Source organism: Archocentrus centrarchus, chromosome 13, assembly GCF_007364275.1.
Source record: "Archocentrus centrarchus isolate MPI-CPG fArcCen1 chromosome 13, fArcCen1, whole genome shotgun sequence".
Lineage (NCBI taxonomy): Eukaryota > Metazoa > Chordata > Actinopteri > Cichliformes > Cichlidae > Archocentrus > Archocentrus centrarchus.
Window position 1 is genome coordinate 7960461 of NC_044358.1, and position 24891 is coordinate 7985351.

The window sequence follows — 24891 nt, forward strand, 5'->3', positions numbered from 1 at the left end:
AATCTGGAGTGCTGCTTATGGTTGTAACCACGACATTTGTGGGGCTTTTTTATGGGGCTATTATTGTAGCAAAAGTTCTGTGTGTCCGTAACTGGATCCACGTGTGTGTATCGCGATCTGTCCTTAAATGAATCCACGTGTGTAGAGATTTGTGTGTGCATAAGTGAATCTGTCTGTATCTGGATCCACGTGTGTGTATGCCGATCTGTATTTTGATCTGTGTGTCTGTAATCAGATTTGTAAATGTTCAAAGAAACCTGCAGCGCAGTGACTTGAGAAAAACTTTAAGACTTTTCAGCCATTAATATCTGCACTGCACCTTGGACAGGTCACCAGTGTGTGACAGGGCTGAGAGAGCCCTGGTCCATGTGAACCATTCACACTCACATTCACACCTACAGCCAACTTAGAATCATCATTAACCTGACCCCACTGATGTTTTGGTATATTGGCTTTCTGGGCCAAAGGTAACCACAACTTTTATGCAACTTTCATATTTGTGTGCTAAACATTTAGGCTAATCTTACACAGAGACTGTAAGCAAAAAGAAATAAGTGAACATCCACAAACAGAAGTAATTTTAGATGGCATATGATTGCCTTTTTTATTATTTTCAAATTAATTAAAACAAAAAAAAAAAAAAAAAAAGCGAGGGAGAGAGAAGAGAAAAAAAGAAACCCCCAACAATCCCCTGTGAGCAACCACTCGGCGACGGTGGGGAGGAAAAACTCCCTTTAAGCAGGAAGAAACCTCCTGCAGAACCAGGCTCAGGGAGGGGCAGCCATCTGCCGAGACTGGTTGGGGGGGTGAAAGGAAAAGAATAAGGAAGGAGAGACAAGAAAGGATGGCTGGAGGAAAGAAAGGCACAGAGGAGAGGTCAAGGTCCAGGAGATGGATCGAAGGTGGTGGCAGACGAGGGGAGCTTTGTTTGAGCTGAAACAGCAGCAGCAGAGGCCCTCCGGAGAAACTTGAAGTGCTTTTTCTTTCTGAGGCAGCACTCGTGCAGCTGTTTGTGCTGCAGGATGAGGGTGTGCAGATCACTGAGAGCTTCTGCATTCTCAGCTTCAAGTGTTGTACACTTTTTCTCGAGTTCTTTAACTCGGTCGTGCTTTTCTCCATGCCTTTCTTCCAGAAGGTTCAATTTCTGCTGCGGTATTTTTTCTGCTTCCTGCAGGTCCTCACACTGACTCTGCACTTGTTGAAGTCTGCACTGGATGTCTTTGTTCCTTTCTTCCATCTTCTGGAGCATCTCCCTGTGCTTTGCTTCCTTTTCTTTGAGGACATTTCCATTGTTCTGCTGAGCTTTGTGAAGCAATGCTTGCAGGTTTTGAATTTGTTTCTGCATGTCCTCCAGTTTGGCCTCCACCACCCTGTGCTTCTTTTCACTGTTATCCAGTTTGGATTCGACCTCTGTGTGCTTCATCTTCAGTTCTTTGTTCTCTTTTAGAACTGCTACTTTTTTTTCCAATGTTTGATCAAGCATTTGCTGTAAGCTTTGGTTTGTTTTGCTCATTTCTAGCAGCTTTGTTTCTAGCTTTCTGCATTTTGCATTCTGTTCCTGCTGGATAAGCACCTGTGTGTTTCTTGTGAAACCTTCATTAAGCTTTTCTCGCAAGCCTTTGTTTTCTTTGTTCATGGCTTCGAGCTTCGATTGCAGCTCCGCACGTACTGCATCCTGCTCTACCTTCTCTTTCACCATGGCTCTATTTGTTTCCATGGCTGCATTCAACTTGACTTGCAAGTTTTGCTGTTTTCCCTCCATGTTTTGGAGCTTGGACTGCAGCTCTTGGACTTTTCTCTCCGCCACTCGGAGTTTGCTGCACGTATCATCCGCATAAAATTTCCCCTTCTGCACCCGGTGATGTGATCCACTTCTGTGGGATTTAGGCTCATCATCACCACTGAAGGGCTCGGCGTCAGTGTCAACTGAATCATTTGGCCGAAAACCCCAGTAATGGGTGTCTATTTCAGGGTCAAGGGGGATTTCAGGCAGATCACCCCATTCAAGGGGGACTTCTGAATTATCACCCTGGTCAAACAGGTCGCTTTCTCCTGAGAGTTGAGACATGCTGTTGATCGTTTGACTGCTACGGATTGAAAAGTTTCCAAATGCTCCGTGCTGAAGTTTCAACTGCTGCGAACAGGAATACTGCAAACACGACTGCTGCGAACACGAATGGTGCAAACAGGAATGCTGCAAACAGGAATGCTGCAAACAGGAATGCCGCAAACACGAATGGTGCAAACAGGAATGCCGCAAACACGACTGCTGCGAACAGAAATGCTGCAAACACGACTGCTGTGAACAGAAATGCTGCAAACACGACTGCTGCAAACACCAAATTCTACTCTTCAAAGGCAAACCATAAAAAAACAGACAGATAGAATGTGATGTCATAATGTAACAAATCTAAAGTCAACATTTCATATGCAAATTAGGTTGTCACATGACTTTAAAGATGTCATGTGACACAAGAAGATGGCCTTGTAAGGAACTGCAGGCAAATTTATATGAGGTAAGGCATTTTTTAAATTCATTTTTTTACTTTATGGTTAACATTCTTTGAACTGTTTTGCAATTCTATTTATTTATTCAACATTTGGTTTAAAATGACTGAAAAGTAGAAATTAGATATAGTTATAATATAAATATTTATTTTTTATAAATATAATAGAAAAAAGGCATTTCCTGGAGAAAATGCACTGTGAATGCTTGCTGCTGAATGATTGGAGCTGAAATGCCACGAAATGCTTCAGAGCTTAAATCTGATTGGCTGAAAGACTGAAAGCAGCTGAAAAATGCTGAAAATAAATTTGAAATTCAAAACAGCTGAAATTGTCAACAAAGTAGCAAAATTAAACTCAATTTGCTTAAAGGGCAGAAAAACAGCCTGAAGAAATTTTAACTGCAGCTGAAGAAAAACCCGAAAAGATACTGAAATGGGTAAAACGGCCCACCAGTGTTCATTTTGACAGAAAATTTTGATTTAGTTTTAGTTATAATTTAGTCATCTTTTTAGTTTTAGTCTAGTTTTAGTCGACAAAATTATTGTAAGAATTTAGTCGACTAAATCTGCTGTCCATTTAGTCAACTAAAATATAAAAAAATATAAAAAATGCACAAGTGCCAAAACAAAAATCTGTATTCATTTGCCAGTAGAAATTGTTGAAACTTGTGAAATCCTCCTGATCTTTGCTGTATTGTGGAAACATGTAAAAAATAATGTGAATGAAAACAGAGGCAGCAAAATGCAGGAAAACAATTTAGAGCCATTGCTAAAGGTTTGGATGAGTGTACTTGAGTGGTCAAAGTCTGCTGCTTGTTGCCACAGTACTGCTCATTTTCTCAGCTCTAATTGTTTTGTAAAAACACAGTTTGTAGACTTAAGCCCAAAGAGAAAACCACTGTAAGCATGATACAGCTATGAATAAAGCAATGACTTGCATGATTGATAAAAGATGCAAACATACCAACAGCAGGTAAAATCAGATCTAGAAAAGCTGCACCAAATGCTGTCTGCAGGGACGGTGAACTGGGGAGTGTTCAATGTCACTTACCATTTTTCTCTGCAATAATTATTTTTCTGTTCTGACTAAAGGTTTTTAGGTTCTGTGTTTGAGGATGCTGAGGACAACCAAGAAAGAGATGATGATGATGATGATGTTTTGCCGTGAAGCATAAACATGGAGAACCCATAGATGACCTGGAAGGTCTTGGAGTCATCATCAGAGGTGTGGAAGTGTTTCACAACCTTAGGAGCATTGCATATGATACCTATGCATATGATAGTATCACATTTCCTGTGTAATATAATGAAGGTTTTGGAATGGTTTTAATTTTAGATGATTGATAAAGGGGGAAAAGAACTTGTAAGGAATTCCTGTGTAGTGTATAATGTGTGTTTGGATGGAGCTGGTTTTTCTGTTCATCCTAATTTGAAAATATGTCCCATAAGATGTGTCAGGAACCGCTGCGTGGCAGGCAGGTGAGGACGCCAAAGCAGGGCGCTGGACTCGGAATAACTCAAAAACTCAGCTTTTATTTGCTGGCAAACACGGGGGTGGAACTGGCAGGACCAGCAGCAAACACTTGGAAACAGGAGGGGAAAAAACACACACACGCACACACACACACACACACAGCACTGAGACCAGGGTCCTATTCCAGGAAGCAGGTTCAACAAACTCTGAGTTTAAAAACAGACTCTGAGTTGATCAGCAACTCTGAGTTTCCCGTTCCAGAACAGCTGATCAGAGTTGGTCGATCAGCTCTGAGTATGATCACCCTGAGTTAGCGCGTGCGTGAGTGAGGAAAAAAAAGCCATCATCAATGGAGCGCTGACACCAGGATTCACCATGGCAAAGAGTAAATAAAGGGCGGAGCCTTTTTCTGTTATCATGTCTGCTGTCATCATTTACACAACCTGAATCTCCATCAGATGAAGCCGAATCTTAATTTCACATTTGATTTATAAAATCTAATTATTCAGCCTGACGGACAAACTGCAGGAGACAGAAGGTGAAGATAAAACTGTGGAGAAACAGCTCAGACTGAGTTTACTGACCGACCTGTGTGTGAGAGACTGAGACAGCAGCAGACCCCAGGGGAGCTGACCTCAGGTCAGTTTATTTAATAAAAACTGTTTTTGCTGCAGTTAATGACAGTTCAGTTTATGGTTGTTTGTTTAAATAATTGTACAGTAAAAATGGAATCTATTGATGGAACAGCACCCTCACTTTATTCATTTATTTAATTGAGGATTTCATTATTTCTGCCATTACTGGATAAAAATGAGATTTGCAGAAAAACTGCTTAAATGTTTCCAGTTTAACCATTTTAATCTGATCTAAGATCAGCGGATAGATGACAGCTCTCTGACAGCCACAGCAGAGATGTTTCACTGAGTTGCTGTTAAAGGTCAGAGTTCAGTAATAGTTTCATATTTAGCTGAAAACATTCAGAGCAGCTTTCCAAGTCTGTAATGAATGCAAAGTTTTACCAGTCAAGGCAAACATGCTGTGATAAATGTCTCAGCTTTATAGGTTTTAAAATTCAGTGCATTTTGGGAGGATGAGGCATTTTAATTAAAGAATGCAGATCGTGTCGGGAAGATGAATCCATTATGAACAGATCCAGACTGGATGAGCTGGAAAATAACTGGAGCCTGAACTGGATCTGGGCCTTATCGCGTCTGAATCCGTGATCCTGATCCATTTGGATCCTCCTGCTGCGCAGGCGGACTCGGACACGGTTTGCGGATCCGTTATAGAGCCTATGATCAGCGATTTTGGTGATTTTCAGTTGAAAATATGTGGAAATTCACACTCTGAATTTCATTTTGACTTCTTAATTGAATTCCAGTTGACTGGATACAGTTGGAATTACCAAAAACAGTTACGTTGGTCACACATAAGTCAGTTATTTTCATTTTAATAATATTAGTAAATTACAGTTGTGCTCAAAAGTTTACATACCCCGGCAGAATTTTTGCTTTCTTGCACCTGCCTCCTCCACCTGCACGTTCTGACAGACACCTGCAATCCACAGCTCCACCCACACTTTCTGCAAGCAAAATTTTGGCATTCACCTTGATTTCGTTGCTCTTTCTCAGCTAATACACCCAGAGGACCTGCAGCTGTATCCTACAACTGCCTCTGACAACATCTACCAACACGTTACCAGCCAGCTGCCTCCTCCACCTGCACATTGAGGCACACTACTGCAGAGCAAACCTTCATCCACACGCTCTGCCAGCAGCCTTCACATCTCAACGTACCACCCATGTAGTCTCCAACTAAATCAGCTCTCAAACCTCCTCCTCCTGTACACGGTGCACCTCTTTATGTGATGTCGTGTGTGTTTCTCAGCCCATGTCCCCACCCACACCTGCTCTGTTCATTTCTGATGATGAACATACGGATACTAAGGAAAGTTGATGGTAAGCCTCAAATTAAGGAAGCGACTTGCTTTTACTTGACATTCAGTGGGACACAGCTGATGGACCCACCTCTTCTTTCCTGTCTTTTAACTTCAAGTCATTGTTCTGTGCAAAGAAACAACTGTTACACTCAAGTATTGCTCAAACAAACTCTCTCTTGTGTTGTGCACCATGTCAAACAGACATCAGCGTACCAGCCTTGAGATCGCCAGCTTTAGCTCACACAAAGACGTGCCCTGGGCCGAGCCACCCAGCCCTTTAACATCACGCTACCATTGAGGCTCCTGCCAAATGCTCCATGCTCCATCCAAACTCAACACTTAAGGATCACTGCAGGAACCCTTCAACACAACTCACAAAGCTCACGCTGCTGCTGCTGCTGCTCAGTGTCTCACATATTAAATTCACTCAATAAAGTCAAAATTAGCACTCATACACAAATCTTCCACTAGAATTGACCTTTTTTTGTTGATTCATACTTATTACCTCATGTTCTTAAATGTACTTATCACACTATTCTTATCTCTGACCATGCACTGTTGTCACTTGAATTCAATTTTCATATTCAGGGAGCACAATACAATTGGAAATTTAATCCCTCCTTGAACTTAGACAGCTCCTTCTGTAAATTGGTTTCCAATAAAATACTGGATTTTATGGCTTTTAATGATAATGGGGCTGTCTCAGACTCTACTCTCTGGGAATCTTTCAAGCTTGTAATAAGAGGTCATATTATATCATATCAGTCTAAGGTCAGAAGGACCAGACCTACTCATCTGGCTGAAATTTAGAAGCAATTAATCACCTTAGAAGATGCATTTCTCAGCTCTAACTCTGACCACATATTTGCATCTATTGCAAATTTAAAATACGAATATAACTGTATTTTGGATGATATTCAGAGGCTGCGTCAGAGGTACTTTGAATTGGGGGACAAAGGAGATAAAATACTGTGTAGGCAGCTGAAAGGTTTACATGCAGAGCATGCCATTGATAAGCTACTTTCTCCATCAGGTCAACTGTTAACAGACCATAAGCTTATAAATAAGACCTTTTTCCAGTTTTACAGTAAACTCTATGCCTCCAACACAACTGCATGTCAAGAGAATCTCACAGACTTTCTCCAATCACTGGACATCCCTACTCTCACAGATGCCTCCATGTTGGAATTAGACGCTAGCACGACCCACGCTAAGCGCTTAGCATGACCCACGCTAAGTGCTTAGCTTGGCCGATGCTCTGGCTCGGCTCTACAGCTGCTTTATTAAGGAAAATAACATTGCCTTGTTTGTTCAGCTTTACTTCATTGATTTTATTATTTTGAAGGTAATCTGGTGCTCTTATAATTACTTGATTCCCCGCCATCAACACCTTTGGATAAAACAAGGTAATTGATAATGTCGATGTAGCTGACTTTGGGCTATACTTTCATGTCATTTACACAAGTGACGGGTGAGGCACTGTTACCTCGCTGCTTTTAAAAACATCCTTGCAATGTCTCCACCTCTGATGTGGTACCATTTAGGCCAGGTAAAAGAAACTGCAGTGTCAAAATGTTTCAATGAACAGCAAGTGTGTAAGCCCGCAACCGGAAACAACAGCGCAAACGGAAGTAAAGTACCAGCTTCTGCTATGAATTATGGGTAATGGCGCGAAGTCAGGAATACTGTGGATATTATATGGGTCTAGGCAAAGCATTAAAGTCATTAAGTTATTTCATAAAATTCATTTTTACTTCTAAACATATTTATGGTGTTTTTCTTCACTTTTTGTCTCTCCAAAGATGTTTTTCCTCTCTCCTGTAGCCTCGATTGCAACTACGGTACATCCAAATGTACAATTATGCAAATTAGGCGATGACGTCATATAACTTGGACAAACAGGTCTCAATTTGTCTGGTCTAGAGCGGACCTGTTCTGGTACTGTGGTGGTGTGACACTCAGGAATGTCCTTCCACCCAGATGGTCTGTGCGCTCTGGTCAGACTTTATCACCCTATAACAATAATAACAGCGCTCGAGGCCTCCAACCTAGACAAAACTAGGATTAAAAGAGGTGCTAATTGGGACTTGACAGGTCCCACGTATATAGATGCAGTTGGAATACCTCGAGGTGTCCCAAACAAGTACAAATTGGCAGATCAGATAGCGGGAGGGTTTGAAAATCTCCCTTTAATATCAGCCTTATTTCCTGTCACACCCAACAAAAATGTGGATCGCATAAATTATCTCTATTATAACGTGCAACGTCTATCTAATTTTTCGAGGGATGCAATAGGAGGAGTGGCAGAGCAGCTCTCTGGAACCTCAGAGTACAGACAGTGGACTCAGGACTTTGTGGGCTGGTGCCAGCGGAACCACCTCCTGATCAATGCCGCTAAAACCAAGGAGCTGGTGGTGGATTTCCGCAGGCGCAGACCCACCACACGGACACCGGTGAACATCCAGGGAGTGGACATTGAGATAGTGGACTCTTATAAGTACCTGGGTGTTCACCTGAACAATAAACTGGACTGGACTCACAACAATGATGCACTCTACAGGAAGGGTCAGAGCAGACTCTACCTGCTGAGAAGGCTGAGGTCTTTTGGAGTGCAGGGGGCACTCCTGAAGACCTTCTATGACTCTGTAGTGGCATCAGCCATCTTCTATGCAACAGTATGTTGGAGCAGCAGCTTGTCTACAGCTGAGAGGAAGAGGATAGACAAGCTCATCAGGAAAGCCAGCTCTGTCCTAGGATGTCCTCTCGACTCAGTGCAGGTGGTGGGAGACAGAAGGACTCTAACCAAAATAACATCACTGATGGACAAAGTCTCCCACCCCATGCATGAAACTGTTGCCGAGCTGGAGAGCTCCTTCAGTGACAGACTGCTGCATCCTAAATGCACAAAGGAGCGTTACCGCAGATCCTTCCTCCCAGCAGCTGTAAGACTTTATAACCATCACTGCTCCCAACAAAAACCACAATAACCTACACAATGTAGGATAATATATAATATACTGTAAATAGCCCGGCCTGTTAAGGTTCAACACACAGGCACATCATGTACATTGTATATAGTGTTATTATTAGTATTATTAAGGTTAATCTTGTTTGTTGATTTTATATATATATATATATATATATATATATATATATATTCTCAATAGTGTAAATTATTATATTTATATTTATAATAACTGCGGCTGCTGTTACACCCAAATTTCCCCTCTGTTGGACAATAAAGGATGTTTCTTCTTCTTCTTCTTCTTCTTATGGCAGTCCAGAATAGACTAGCCTTAGATATGATGTTGGCCAAACAAGGGGGCGTCTGCCATATGTTTGGGGATCAATGTTGTACAGTGATTGCTAACAACACTGCACCTGACGGCTCAGTGACTCGCACCCTACAAGGCCTGAAAGCTTTGAGTGACACGATGGCCTCCCACGCTGGAGTTGAAAATCCCCTGGACGACTTATTCAGTGATGGTTTGGTAATTGGAAGGATCTGGCACTCTCCCTCGTCACTTCTCTGGCTATTTCACTAGGTTTCTTGATAGTATGTGGATGTTGTTGTGTGCCCTGTTGGCATGCCCTGTGTGTTCCCTTTATTATTGCTGTTATAGTATGGGGCTATTATTGTAGCAAAAGATCTGTGTGTCCGTAAATGAATCCACGTGTGTGTATCGCGATCTGTCCGTAACTGGATCCACGTGTGTAGAGATTTGTGTGTGCGTAAGTGGATCTGTCTGTATCTGAGCAAAATACAGATCGTGATACACACACGTGGATCCAGATACAGACAGATCCACTTACTCACACACAAATCTCTACACATGGATTCATTTACGGACACACAGAACTTTTGCTACAATAATAGCCCCATATTATAGAAGGACGTGATCCCCAAGGACAGGTTGTCCACCAGATGCCGGTGTTTGGTCAGGAGAAAGGTGACGAGAGTGAGGAGGATGATGACCGTCTGGCCACCGGAAGCACTGGCTTCTAAGGTTGGCCTCAGGGGAAGTTGAAGGAAGTAATTCTATGAAAATCACAAATATAATCATTTTATGCATTTCTGCCTTTGCTGATTTAAATGTATTAAACTGTCTTAGAAGAGAGCAATGAAGATAGTAGTGCTAATCACCAGAGTAGAAGTACATTTTGTTTTTGTTCGGTAGCAAGGACAGCCTAGGCCTTCTGTGTCTCTGTGTCTGTCATAACAGATCCCAGAAAGTGCTGGGAAGCGCGGCAACGGCCGGCTCGATAAGGGGAACATCCAAGGTCCCCAAAACCAACCACGGATGGGAACCAGCCTGAACCATCCTTGCACATTTTTCAGATATTTTAATGATGTAATAGAATGAGATAACAAAAAACTATATGTCTGGGTTTAGCCAGAGAGGGGTTCAGACTTCATGCCCTCAACCAGCTGATTTGTATTAGCTCAGATAGGTTGCAAGTCTCACCCAGACCGGTCTGTAACTTGTGTGATTTTTGGCTGATTAAATTCAACTTATTGATTTTGATTCCGTTGCCGTCTGAGTCCTTTTTGTTTAAAAGAACATGCACATGCACCAGAGATTCACTAAACTACAACACAACCTACCACAAAAACACATCATTTGTTTCCATTTCTTTAGTTTAACCCATGAAAAATGCCAAAGATAACACAGTAACATAGAAGAAAACAGCACTCTTTTCAATAGCATTCATCAACAAAATGATTCCCAAAGAATTATTAGCTGAAAACTTGGCACATCTTAGCATGGTGTGCAGTGTGTCCTTAAAACATTTGAGGAAACTGAACAAGTGGAGAACCAAAGAAATGACAGGCCTTAAAACTATCTACAGCAGATAAAGAGGATCTGAAAGCCATCAAGTCAAGTCAAGTCAAGTTTATTTATAAAGCACATTTAAAACAACGACGTTGACCAAAGTGCTGTACAAGATCTGTAACCCCAAGGACTATACTAAATAAAAATAAAAATATATAAATAAATAAATAAAATAATAAAATAAAAATAAATAAATAAAAACATTAAGAACAATAAATAACATAAGAAAATTAAAAATTAAAACGTTTAAAACAAGTACCATAAAATACCATAAAACAATCATCTAAAAGGAGGTAGCACTGCAGCCAAATGCCAAGGAAAAGAAATGTGTTTTTAATAGAGATTTAAATGTGTGTATCGTCTGAGCTGTGCGAATATGGAGAGGTAGATCGTTCCATAGCTTTGGTGCTGCTGCTGCAAAAGCTCGATCACCTCTCTGTTTTAGTCTGGTTTTAGGCCTCTGTAAGAGCAGCTGGTTCGATGACCTCAGAGCTCTTACAGGGGTGTGACAGTGAAGCAGCTCAGACAGATACAAAGGTGCCAGTCCGTTTAAGGCTTTAAAAGTAAGCAATAAAATCTTAAAATCGATTCTAAAACGGACAGGGAGCCAGTGAAGGGATGACAGGACTGGGGTAATGTGTTCATGCTTTTTTAAACCGGTTAAAAGACGAGCTGCCGCATTCTGGACTACCTGCAGGCGGCGCACAGATGATTGATCTATGCCAAAGTACAGAGAATTACAGTAGTCCAGGCGGGAAGTAATAAAAGCATGAATAACTTTTTCCAGGTCCTGCTGTGGGAGATAAGGTTTTACCTTGGCAATGACTCTGAGTTGGTAAAAACTGATTTTGGTAACAGCACTTACTTGCTTCTCCATTTTAAAACTACTATCTAAAATGACACCCAGATTTTTCACAGCATCACGACAGTGAGGAGCCAAATGACTCGGAGTGCCAGAGGAGTAGCTTGAGGGGTCAAATTTACCAAAGCATATGACCTCGGTTTTGCTTTCATTAAGTTTTAGGAAATTGTTTCTCATCCAGGACTTGATGTCACTTAGACAGTTCAGCAGGGGTTCCCATGGATCTCTGCTGTTCAGTTTGATGGGCATATATACCTGGATGTCGTCAGCAAAACAGTGGAAACAAATATTATGTTTCCTAAAAATCGACCCTAGAGGCAACATATACAATGAGAAAAGAATTGGGCCCAGAATGGACCCCTGAGGCACTCCACAAGAAAGCTTTGCTGTGGTAGAAAAACAGTCTCCTAGATGGACAGAGAAACTTCTATCAGTAAGATAAGATCTGAACCAAGTCAGAACCGTGCCTTTAATGCCAATTTCATGTTCTAGGCGGGATAGAAGGATCTCGTGGTCCACAGTGTCAAAGGCAGCTGACAGGTCTAGAAGTACTAAAACTGCAGGACTACCAGAGTCCACAGTTAAAAGCAGATCGTTAAAAACTCGTAAAAGAGCCGTCTCTGTGCTGTGACGCATTCTAAAACCTGACTGAAACTTTTCCCACATTCCATGTTCACTTAAAAATGCTTGAAGTTGCTTAAAAACAACTTTTTCAAGAACCTTGGATAAAAATGGTAATTTAGAAATTGGTCTGTAATTTGAAAGAACATCAGGGTCAAGGTTCTTCTTCTTGATTAGAGGCTGTACAACTGCATGTTTAAAGGCAGCTGGAACACAACCAGATGCAAGCGCACTGTTAATCAGAGCGAGGATAGTTGGTCCCACTGAATCAAAAGCCTCTTTAAAAAGGCGAGACGGAACACAGTCTGTGGGAGAGTTTACAGGTCTCATATTTTGAATCACCTCCTTTAGTGTGGAGAGTGTGACAGGCTCAAACTGCTCAAAGACAGCTCTGCTGGGAGGAGGTGCAGATGAGTCTGTTTCAGCCTGAGGTGATGAAGGCCTGAGGGCAGAAATTTTTTCCACAAAAAATTTCTTAAAGTTTTCGCACAGTGCAGGACAGACCTTCGCTTGGTTCACATTACAGCGAGGATCAGCGAGTGAATTAAAAACACTAAAAATGTCACAGCCATGTCCTTAAGAAATAGGAAAACAATCCAGCAAAGACCTGACACAGAACCTGAGAGATGCATCTGACCCTTCAGCTGCTCCATCTACTGTTCACTGAAGCCTCATCAGAAATGGTCTCAGTGGAAGCATGGCTGTCAAGAAGGAAGGAAGGGAAACAGGAGGAAAGACTGAGCTTTATGAAATTACACAAGAACTGAACTGAAAATCAGTGGCAGCAAGTCTGATGGAGTGATCAATCCAAATGTGAACCCAGGTCTGTGTAAGGCAGAATAAATGAGCCTACCATAAATTCAACTGAATGTTTGCAATAAAATGCTGTACCAGATCATACAGTAATTACAGTCCTCAGTGCTAAACGGGCTCCTTCTTATATAGCGCTTTTCTAGCTGAGCGCTCAAAGTGCTTTATACACCATGTTTTGCATTCACCCATTCATACAAGCACTTCCTTCTACAGCTCAGTGCTTCCTGTCTTACATCCACACACATTCATACTCTGACGGCTGCAACAGAGCAACGTGGACTTCAGGATCTTGCCCAAGGATAATTTGGCATGCAGACTGAAGCATCCAGGAATCGAACCAGCAACCTCAAGATTAGTAGATGGCCTGCTCTACCACCTGAGACACAGCCACCCCAACTTTTTTAGAGTTTAGGAATGTCATGATTTGTAGTTTCCCGTGTGCTTACTGCATATCATTAATTGTATTTAAAGCAAACATGTCATCCATCTGCCCGTTTGCTTCGACTTTCTTCCAGGGTCGTAGGGCGGCTGGAGCCTATCCCAGCTGCCAGGGCGAGGGGGGGGGGGGGGGGGGGGGGGGGGGGGGGGTGCACCTTGGACAGGTCACCAGTGTGTGACAGGGCTGAGAGAGCCCTGGTCCATGTGAACCATTCACACTCACATTCACACCTACAGCCAACTTAGAATCATCATTAACCTGACCCCACTGATGTTTTGGTAAATTGGCTTTCTGGGCCAAAGGTAACCACAACTTTTATGCAACTTTCATATTTGTGTGCTAAACATTTAGGCTAATCTTGCACAGAGACTGTAAGCAAAAAGAAATAAGTGAACATCCACAAACAGAAGTAATTTTAGATGGCATATGATTGCCTTTTTTATTATTTTCAAATTAATTAAATCAAATTAAAAAAAAACAAAAAGAGAGAGAAGAGAAGAAAAAAAGAAACCCCCAACAATCCCCTGTGAGCAAGCACTCGGCGACGGTGGGGAGGAAAAACTCCCTTTAAGCAGGAAGAAACCTCCGGCAGAACCAGGCTCAGGGAGGGGCAGCCATCTGCCGAGACTGGTTGGGGGGGTGAAAGGAAAAGAAAAAGGAAGGAGAGACAAGAAAGGATGGCTGGAGGAAAGAAAGGCACAGAGGAGAGGTCAAGGTCCAGGAGATGGATCGAAGGTGGTGGCAGACGAGGGGAGCTTTGTTTGAGCTGAAACAGCAGCAGCAGAGGCCCTCCGGAGAAACTTGAAGCGCTTTTTCTTTCTGAGGCAGCACTCGTGCAGCTGTTTGTGCTGCAGGATGAGGGTGTGCAGATCACTGAGAGCTTCTGCATTCTCAGCTTCAAGTGTTGTACACTTTATCTCGAGTTCTTTAACTCGGTCGTGCTTTTCTCCATGCCTTTCTTCCAGAAGGTTCAATTTCTGCTGCTGTATTTTTTCTGCTTCCTGCAGGTCCTCACACTGACTCTGCACTTGTTGAAGTCTGCACTGGATGTCTTTGTTCCTTTCTTCCATCTTCTGGAGCATCTCCCTGTGCTTTGCTTCCTTTTCTTTGAGGACATTTCCATTGTTCTGCTGAGCTTTGTGAAGCAATGCTTGCAGGTTTTGAATTTGTTTCTGCATGTCCTCCAGTTTGGCCTCCACCACCCTGTGCTTCTTTTCACTGTTATCCAGTTTGGATTCGACCTCTGTGTGCTTCATCTTCAGTTCTTTGTTCTCTTTTAGAACTGCTACTTTTTTTTCCAATGTTTGATCAAGCATTTGCTGTAAGCTTTGGTTTGTTTTGCTCATTTCTAGCAGCTTTGTTTCCAGCTTTCTGCATTTTGCATTCTGTTCCTGCTGGATAAGCACCTGTGTGTTTCTTGTGAAACCTTCATTAAGCTTTTCTCGCAAGCCTTGTTTTCTTTGTTCATGGCTTCGAGCTTCGATTGCAGCTCCGCACGTACTGCATCCTGCTCTACCTTCTCTTTCACCATGGCTCTATTTGTTTCCATGGCTGCATTCAACTTGACTTGCAAGTTTTGCTGTTTTCCCTCCATGTTTTGGAGCTTGGACTGCAGCTCTTGGACTTTTCTCTCCGCCACTCGGAGTTTGCTGCACGTATCATCCGCATAAAATTTCCCCTTCTGCACCCGGTGATGTGATCCACTTCTGTGGGATTTAGGCTCATCATCACCACTGAAGGGCTCGGCGTCAGTGTCAACTGAATCATTTGGCCGAAAACCCCAGTAATGGGTGTCTATTTCAGGGTCAAGGGGGATTTCAGGCAGATCACCCCATTCAAGGGGGACTTCTGAATTATCACCCTGGTCAAACAGGTCGCTTTCTCCTGAGAGTTGAGACATGCTGTTGATCGTTTGACTGCTACGGATTGAAAAGTTTCCAAATGCTCCGTGCTGAAGTTTCAACTGCTGCGAACAGGAATACTGCAAACACGACTGCTGCGAACACGAATGGTGCAAACAGGAATGCTGCAAACACGAATGGTGCAAACAGGAATGCTGCAAACACGAATGGTGCAAACAGGAATGCTGCAAACACGACTGCTGTGAACAGAAATGCTGCAAACACGACTGCTGCAAACACTGAATTCTACTCTTCAAAGGCAAACCATAAAAAAACAGACAGATAGAATGTGATGTCATAATGTAACAAATCTAAAGTCAACATTTCATATGCAAATTAGGTAGTCACATGACGTTAAAGATGTCATGTGACACAAGAAGATGGCCTTGTAAGGAACTGCAGGCAAATTTATATGAGGTAAGGCATTTTTTAAATTCATTTTTTTACTTTATGGTTAACATTCTTTGAACTGTTTTGCAATTCTATTTATTTATTCAACATTTGGTTTAAAATGACTGAAAAGTAGAAATTAGATATAGTTATAAATATTTATTTTTTATAATATAATAGAAAAAAGGCATTTCCTGGAGAAAATGCACTGTGAATGCTTGCTGCTGAATGATTGGAGCTGAAATGCCACGAAATGCTTCAGAGCTTAATCTGATTGGCTGAAAGACTGAAAGCAGCTTAAAATGCTGAAAATAAATCTGAAATTCAAAACAGCTGAAATTGTCAACAAAGTAGCAAATTAAACTCAATTTGCTTAAAGGGCAGAAAAACAGCCTGAAGAAATTTTAACTGCAGCTGAAGAAAAACCCGAAAAGATACTGAAATGGGTTAAAACGGCCCACCAGTGTTCATTTTGACAGAAAATTTTGATTTAGTTTTAGTTATAATTTAGTCATCTTTTAGTTTTAGTCTAGTTTTAGTCGACGAAATTATTGTAAGAATTTAGTCGACTAAATCTGCAGTCCATTTAGTCAACTAAAATATAAAAAAATATAAAAAATGCACAAGTGCCAAAACAAAAATCTGTATTCATTTGCCAGTAGAAATTGTTGAAACTTGTGAAATCCTCCTGATCTTTGCTGTATTGTGGAAACATGTAAAAAATAATGTGAATGAAAACAGAGGCAGCAAAATGCAGGAAAACAATTTAGAGCCATTGCTAAAGGTTTGGATGAGTGTACTTGAGTGGTCAAAGTCTGCTGCTTGTTGCCACAGTACTGCTCATTTTCTCAGCTCTAATTGTTTTGTAAAAACACAGTTTGTAGACTTAAGCCCAAAGAGAAAACCACTGTAAGCATGATACAGCTATGAATAAAGCAATGACTTGCATGATTGATAAAAGATGCAAACATACCAACAGCAGGTAAAATCAGATCTAGAAAAGCTGCACCAAATGCTGTCTGCAGGGACGGTGAACTGGGGAGTGTTCAATGTCACTTACCATTTTTCTCTGCAATAATTATTTTTCTGTTCTGACTAAAGGTTTTTAGGTTCTGTGTTTGAGGATGCTGAGGACAACCAAGAAAGAGATGATGATGATGATGATGTTTTGCCATGAAGCATAAACATGGAGAACCCATAGATGACCTGGAAGGTGTTGGAGTCATCATCAGAGGTGTGGAAGTGTTTCACAACCTTAGGAGCATTGCATATGATACCTATGCATATGATAGTATCACATTTCCTGTGTAATATAATGAAGGTTTTGGAATGGTTTTAATTTTAGATGATTGATAAAGGGGGAAAAAGAACTTGTAAGGAATTCCTGTGTAGTGTATAATGTGTGTTTGGATGGAGCTGGTTTTCTGTTCATCCTAATTTGAAAATATGTCCCATAAGATGTGTCAGGAACCGCTGCGTGGCAGGCAGGTGAGGACGCCAAAGCAGGGCGCTGGACTCGGAATAACTCAAAAACTCAGCTTTTATTTGCTGGCAAACACGGGAGTGGAACTGGCAGGACCAGCAGCAAACACTTGGAAACAGGAGGGGAAAAAACACACACACACACACACACACACACACAGCACTGAGACCAGGGTCCTATTCCAGGAAGCAGGTTCAACAAACTCTGAGTTTAAAAACAGACTCTGAGTTGATCGGCAACTCTGAGTTTCCCGTTCCAGAACAGCTGATCAGAGTTGGTCGATCAGCTCTGAGTATGATCACCCTGAGTTAGCGCGTGCGTGAGTGAGGAAAAAAAAAGCCATCATCAATGGAGCGCTGACACCAGGATTCACCATGGCAAAGAGTAAATAAAGGGCGGAGCCTTTTTCTGTTATCATGTCTGCTGTCATCATTTACACAACCTGAATCTCCATCAGATGAAGCCGAATCTTAATTTCACATTTGATTTATAAAATCTAATTATTCAGCCTGACGGACAAACTGCAGGAGACAGAAGGTGAAGATAAAACTGTGGAGAAACAGCTCAGACTGAGTTTACTGACCGACCTGTGTGTGAGAGACAGAGACAGCAGCAGACCCCGGGGGGAGCTGACCTCAGGTCAGTTTATTTAATAAAAACTGTTTTTGCTGCAGTTTATGACAGTTCAGTTTATGGTTATTTGTTTAAATAATTGTACAGTAAAAATGGAATCTATTGATGGAACAGCACCCTCACTTTATTCATTTATTTAATTGAGGATTTCATTATTTCTGCCATTACTGGATAAAAATGAGATTTGCAGAAAAACTGCTTTAATGTTTCCAGTTTAACCATTTTAATCTGATCTAAGATCAGCGGATAGATGACAGCTCTCTGACAGCCACAGCAGAGATGTTTCACTGAGTTGCTGTTAAAGGTCAGAGTTCAGTAATAGTTTCATATTTAGCTGAAAACATTCAGAGCAGCTTTCCAAGTCTGTAATGAATGTAAAGTTTTACCAGTCAAGGCAAACATGCTGTGATAAATGTCTCAGCTTTATAGGTTTTAAAATTCAGTGCATTTTGGGAGGATGAGGCATTTTAATTAAAGAATGCAGATCGTGTCGGGAAGATGAATCCATTATGAACAGATCCAGACTGGATGAGCTGGAAAATAACTGGAGCCTGAACTGGATCTGGGCCTTATCGCGTCTGAATCCGTGATCCTGATCCATTTGGATCCTCCTGCTGCGCAGACGGACTCGGACACGGTTTGCGGATCCGTTATAGAGCCTATGATCAGCGATTTTGGTGATTTTCAGTCGAAAATATGTGGAAATTCACACTCTGAATTTCATTTTGACTTCTTAATTAATTCCAGTTGACTGGATACAGTTGGAATTACCAAAAACAGTTACGTTGGTCACACATGAGTCAGTTATTTTCATTTTAATAATATTAGTAAATTACAGTTGTGCTCAAAAGTTTACATACCCCGGCAGAATTTTTGCTTTCTTGCACCTGCCTCCTCCACCTGCACGTTCTGACAGACACCTGCAATCCACAGCTCCACCCACACTTTCTGCAAGCAAAATTTTGGCATTCACCTTGATTTCGTTGCTCTTTCTCAGCTAATACACCCAGAGGACCTGCAGCTGTATCCTACAACTGCCTCTGACAACATCTACCAACACGTTACCAGCCAGCTGCCTCCTCCACCTGCACATTGAGGCACACTACTGCAGAGCAAACCTTCATCCACACGCTCTGCCAGCAGCCTTCACATCTCAACGTACCACCCATGTAGTCTCCAACTAAATCAGCTCTCAAACCTCCTCCTCCTGTACACGGTGCACCTCTTTATGTGATGTCGTGTGTGTTTCTCAGCCCATGTCCCCACCCACACCTGCTCTGTTCATTTCTGATGATGAACATACGGATACTAAGGAAAGTTGATGGTAAGCCTCAAATTAAGGAAGCGACTTGCTTTTATTTGACATTCAGTGGGACACAGCTGATGGACCCACCTCTTCTTTCCTGTCTTTTAACTTCAAGTCATTGTTCTGTGCAAAGAAACAACTGTTACACTCAAGTATTGCTCAAACAAACTCTCTCTTGTGTTGTGCACCATGTCAAACAGACATCAGCGTACCAGCCTTGAGATCGCCAGCTTTAGCTCACACAAAGACGTGCCCTGGGCCGAGCCACCCAGCCCTTTAACATCACGCTACCATTGAGGCTCCTGCCAAATGCTCCATGCTCCATCCAAACTCAACACTTAAGGATCACTGCAGGAACCCTTCAACACAACTCACAAAGCTCACGCTGCTGCTGCTGCTGCTCAGTGTCTCACATATTAAATTCACTCAATAAAGTCAAAATTAGCACTCATACACAAATCTTCCACTAGACTTGACCTTTTTTGTTGATTCAAACTTATTACCTCGTGTTCTTAAATGTACTTATCACACTATTCTTATCTCTGACCATGCACTGTTGTCACTTGAATTCAATTTTCATATTCAGAGAGCACAATACAATTGGAAATTTAATCCCTCCTTGAACTTAGACAGCTCCTTCTGTAAATTGGTTTCCAATAAAATACTGGATTTTATGGCTTTTAATGATAATGGGGCTGTCTCAGACTCTACTCTCTGGGAATCTTTCAAGCTTGTAATAAGAGGTCATATTATATCATATCAGTCTAAGGTCAGAAGGGCCAGACCTACTCATCTGGCTGAAATTTAGAAGCAATTAATCACCTTAGAAGATGCATTTCTCAACTCTAAGGTGCCGTTTACACGAAGCCGTTTTCACTGGAAACGGTGTCGTTTTGATGCGTTTCAGCCTTTCGTTACACGATGGCGTTTCAGAAACGATCCGCGTTTACACGAGGACATGTGAAACGATGAAAACGATGTAGTTCCCATGCCAGGCCACAAGTTGGCGTGGTGTTCTCTTTGCAAAGTTTGTTTACGCAAGACGCGCATGCGTGGAGTGACACAGTAGGTAGTGCGGCAAATTGTTCATTACTTACAAAACGGCCAATGTGAGAGGTTTTGTGTGGACCGATGATGAGGTTGGATCGCTGCTGCACACAACGCTGAATTACAAAACGGTAAAAACACAGGAAAAGCATAAGAAGCACTCGTGAATCCGCGAGTACTGTTTATCAGTTTGCGCGTGCGCGAAAAACTGGCCGTCGCAACCATAGTGCGCATGTGCGAGTCGAGCTTTTCAAATCACCCCGGTTTCAAGTGTTTACACGAAAACGCAAGCCGGTGCGTTTCTGAAACGCTCCACTCTGGACCCCGTTTCTGAAACACATCGTTTTCACTCTGTTGTCGTGTAACAGAAGGGCGAAACGCATCAAAACGACACCGTTTCAAAATGAAAACGGTCTCGTGTAAACGGCACCTAACTCTGACCACATATTTGCATCTATTGCAAATTTAAAATACGAATATAACTGTATTTTGGATGATATTCAGAGGCTGCGTCAGAGGTACTTTGAATTGGGGGACAAAGGAGATAAAATACTGTCTAGGCAGCTGAAAGGTTTACATGCAGAGCATGCCATTCATAATCTACTTTCTCCATCAGGTCAACTGTTAACAGACCATAAGCTTATAAATAAGACCTTTTTCCAGTTTTACAGTAAACTCTATGCCTCCAACACAACTGCATGTCAAGAGAATCTCACAGCCTTTCTCCAATCACTGGACATCCCTACTCTCACAGATGCCTCCATGTTGAATTAGACGCTAGCACGACCCACGCTAAGCGCTTAGCATGACCCACGCTAAGTGCTTAGCTTGGCCGATGCTCTGGCTCGGCTCTACAGCTGCTTTATTAAGGAAAATAACATTGCCTTGTTTGTTCAGCTTTACTTATTGATTTTATTACTTTGAAGGTAATCTGGTGCTCTTATAATTACTTGATTCCCCGCCATCAACACCTTTGGATAAAACATGGTAATTGATAATGTCGATGTAGCTGACTTTGGGCTATACTTTCATGTCATTTACACAAGTGACGGGTGAGGCACTGTTACCTCGCTGCTTTTAAAATCATCCTTGCAATGTATCCACCTCCGATGTGGTACCATTTAGGCCAGGTAAAAGAAACTGCAGTGTCAAAATGTTTCAATGAACGGCAAGTGTGTAAGCCCACAACCGTAAACAACAGCGCAAACGGAAGTAAAGTACCAGCTTCTGCTATGAATTATGGGTAATGGTGCGAAGTCAGGAATACTGTGGAATATTATATGGGTCTAGGCAAAGCATTAAAGTCATTAAGTTATTTCATAAAGTTCATTTGTACTTCTAAACATATTTATGGTGTTTTCTTCACTTTTTGTCTCTCCAAAGATGTTTTTCCTCTCTCCTGTAGCCTCGATTGCAACTACGGTACATCCAAATGTACAATTATGCAAATTAGGCGATGACGTCATATAACTTGGACAAACAGGTCTCAATTTGTCTGGTCTAGAGCGGACCTGTTCTGGTACTGTGGTGGTGTGACACTCAGGAATGTCCTTCCACCCAGATGGTCTGTGCGCTCTGGTCAGACTTTATCACCCTATAACAATAATAACAGCGCTCGAGGCTCCAACCTAGACAAAACTAGGATTAAAAGAGGTGCTAATTGGGACTTGACAGGTCCCACGTATATAGATGCAATTTCCCCTCTGTTGGACAATAAAGGATTTTTCTTCTTCTTCTCTTCTTCTTCTTCTTATGGCAGTCCAGAATAGACTAGCCTTAGATATGATGTTGGCCAAACAAGGGGGCGTCTGCCATATGTTTGGGGATCAATGTTGTACAGTGATTGCTAACAACACTGCACCTGACGGCTCAGTGACTCGCACCCTACAAGGCCTGAAAGCTTTGAGTGACACGATGGCCTCCCACGCTGGAGTTGAAAATCCCCTGGACGACTTATTCAGTGATGGTTTGGTAATTGGAAGGATCTGGCACTCTCCCTCGTCACTTCTCTGGCTATTTCACTAGGTTTCCTGATAGTATGTGGATGTTGTTGTGTGCCCTGTTGGCATGCCCTGTGTGTTCCCTTTATTATTGCTGTTATAGTATGGGGCTATTATTGTAGCAAAAGATCTGTGTGTCCGTTAAAATGAATCCACGTGTGTGTATTGCAATCTGCCGTGTGTGTATTGCAATCTGTATTTTGATCTGTGTGTCTGTAATCAGATTTGTAAATGTTCAAGAAACCTGCAGTGCAGTGACTTGAGAAAAACTTTAAGACTTTTCAACCATTAATATCTGCACTGCAAATTTCTTTGAACATTTACAATCTGATTACAGACACACAGAGCAAAATACAGATCGCGATACACACACGTGGATCCAGATACAGACAGATCCACTTACGCACACCAAATCTCTACACACATGGATTCATTTACGGACACACAGAACTTTTGCTACAATAATAGCCCCACATTATAGAAGGACGTGATCCCCAAGGACAGGTTGTCCACCAGATGCCGGTGTTTTGGTCAGGAGAAAGGTGACGAGAGTGAGGAGGATGATGACCGTCTGGCCACCGGAAGCACTGGCTTCTAAGGTTGGCCTCAGGGGAAGTTGAAGGAAGTAATTCTATGAAAATCACAAATATAATCATTTTATGCATTTCTGCCTTTGCTGATTTAAATGTATTAAACTGTCTTAGAAGAGAGCAATGAAGATAGTAGTGCTAATCACCAGAGTAGAAGTACATTTTGTTTTTGTTCGGTAGCAAGGACAGCCTAGGCCTTCTGTGTCTCTGTGTCTGTCATAACAGATCCCAGAAAGTGCTGGGAAGCGCGGCAACGGCCGGCTCGATAAGGGGAACATCCAAGGTCCCCAAAACCAACCACGGATGGGAACCAGCCTGAACCATCCTTGCACATTTTTCAGATATTTTAATGATGTAATAGAATGAGATAACAAAAAACTATATGTCTGGGTTTAGCCAGAGAGGGGTTCAGACTTCATGCCCTCAACCAGCTGATTTGTATTAGCTCAGATAGGTTGCAAGTCTCACCCAGACCGGTCTGTAACTTGTGTGATTTTTGGCTGATTAAATTCAAGTTATTGATTTTGATTCCGTTGTCGTCTGAGACCTTTTCGTTTTAAAAGAACACGCACATGCACCAGAGATTCACTAAACTACAACACAACCTACCACAAAAACACATCATTTGTTTCCATTTCTTTAGTTTAACCCATGAAAATGCCAAAGATAACACAGAACATAGAAGAAAACAGCACTCTTTTCAATAGCATTCATCAACAAATGATTCCCAAAGAATTATTAGCTGAAAACTTGGACATCTTAGCATGGTGTGCAGTGTGTCCTTAAAACATTTGAGGAAACTGAACAAGTGGAGAACCAAAGAAATGACAGGCCTTAAAACTATCTACAGCAGATAAAGAGGATCAGAAAGCCATGTCCTTAAGAAATAGGAAAACAATCCAGCAAAGACCTGACACAGAACCTGAGAGATGCATCTGACCCTTCAGCTGGTCCATCTACTGTTCACTGAAGCCTCATCAGAAATGGTCTCAGTGGAAGCATGGCTGTCAAGAAGGAAGGAAGGGAAACAGGAGGAAAGACTGAGCTTTATGAAATTACACAAGAACTGAACTGAAAATCAGTGGCAGCAAGTCTGATGGAGTGATCAATCCAAATGTGAACCCAGGTCTGTGTAAGGCAGAATAAATGAGCCTACCATAAATTCAACTGAATGTTTGCAATTAAATGCTGTACCAGATCATACAGTAATTACAGTCCTCAGTGCTAAACGGGCTCCTTCTTATATAGCGCTTTTCTAGCTGAGCGCTCAAAGTGCTTTATACACCATGTTTTGCATTCACCCATTCATACAAGCACTTCCTTCTACAGCTCAGTGCTTCCTGTCTTACATCCACACACATTCATACTCTGACGGCTGCAACAGAGCAACGTGGACTTCAGGATCTTGCCCAAGGATAATTTGGCATGCAGACTGAAGCATCCAGGAATCGAACCAGCAACCTCAAGATTAGTAGATGGCCTGCTCTACCACCTGAGACACAGCCACCCCAACTTTTTTAGAGTTTAGGAATGTCATTATTTGTAGTTTCCCGTGTGCTTACTGCATATCATTAATTGTATTTAAAGCAAACATGTCATCCATCTGCCCGTTTGCTTCGACTTTCTTCCAGGGTCGTAGGGCGGCTGGAGCCTATCCCAGCTGCCAGGGCGAGAGGGGGGGGGGTGCACCTTGGACAGGTCACCAGTGTGTGACAGGGCTGAGAGAGCCCTGGTCCATGTGAACCATTCACACTCACATTCACACCTACAGCCAACTTAGAATCATCATTAACCTGACCCCACTGATGTTTTGGTATATTGGCTTTCTGGGCCAAAGGTAACCACAACTTTTATGCAACTTTCATATTTGTGTGCTAAACATTTAGGCTAATCCTGCACAGAGACTGTAAGCAAAAAGAAATAAGTGAACATCCACAAACAGAAGTAATTTTAGATGGCATATGATTGCCTTTTTATTATTTTCAAATTAATTAAATCAAATTAAAAAAAAACAAAAAGAGAGAGAAGAGAAGAAAAAAAAGAAACCCCCA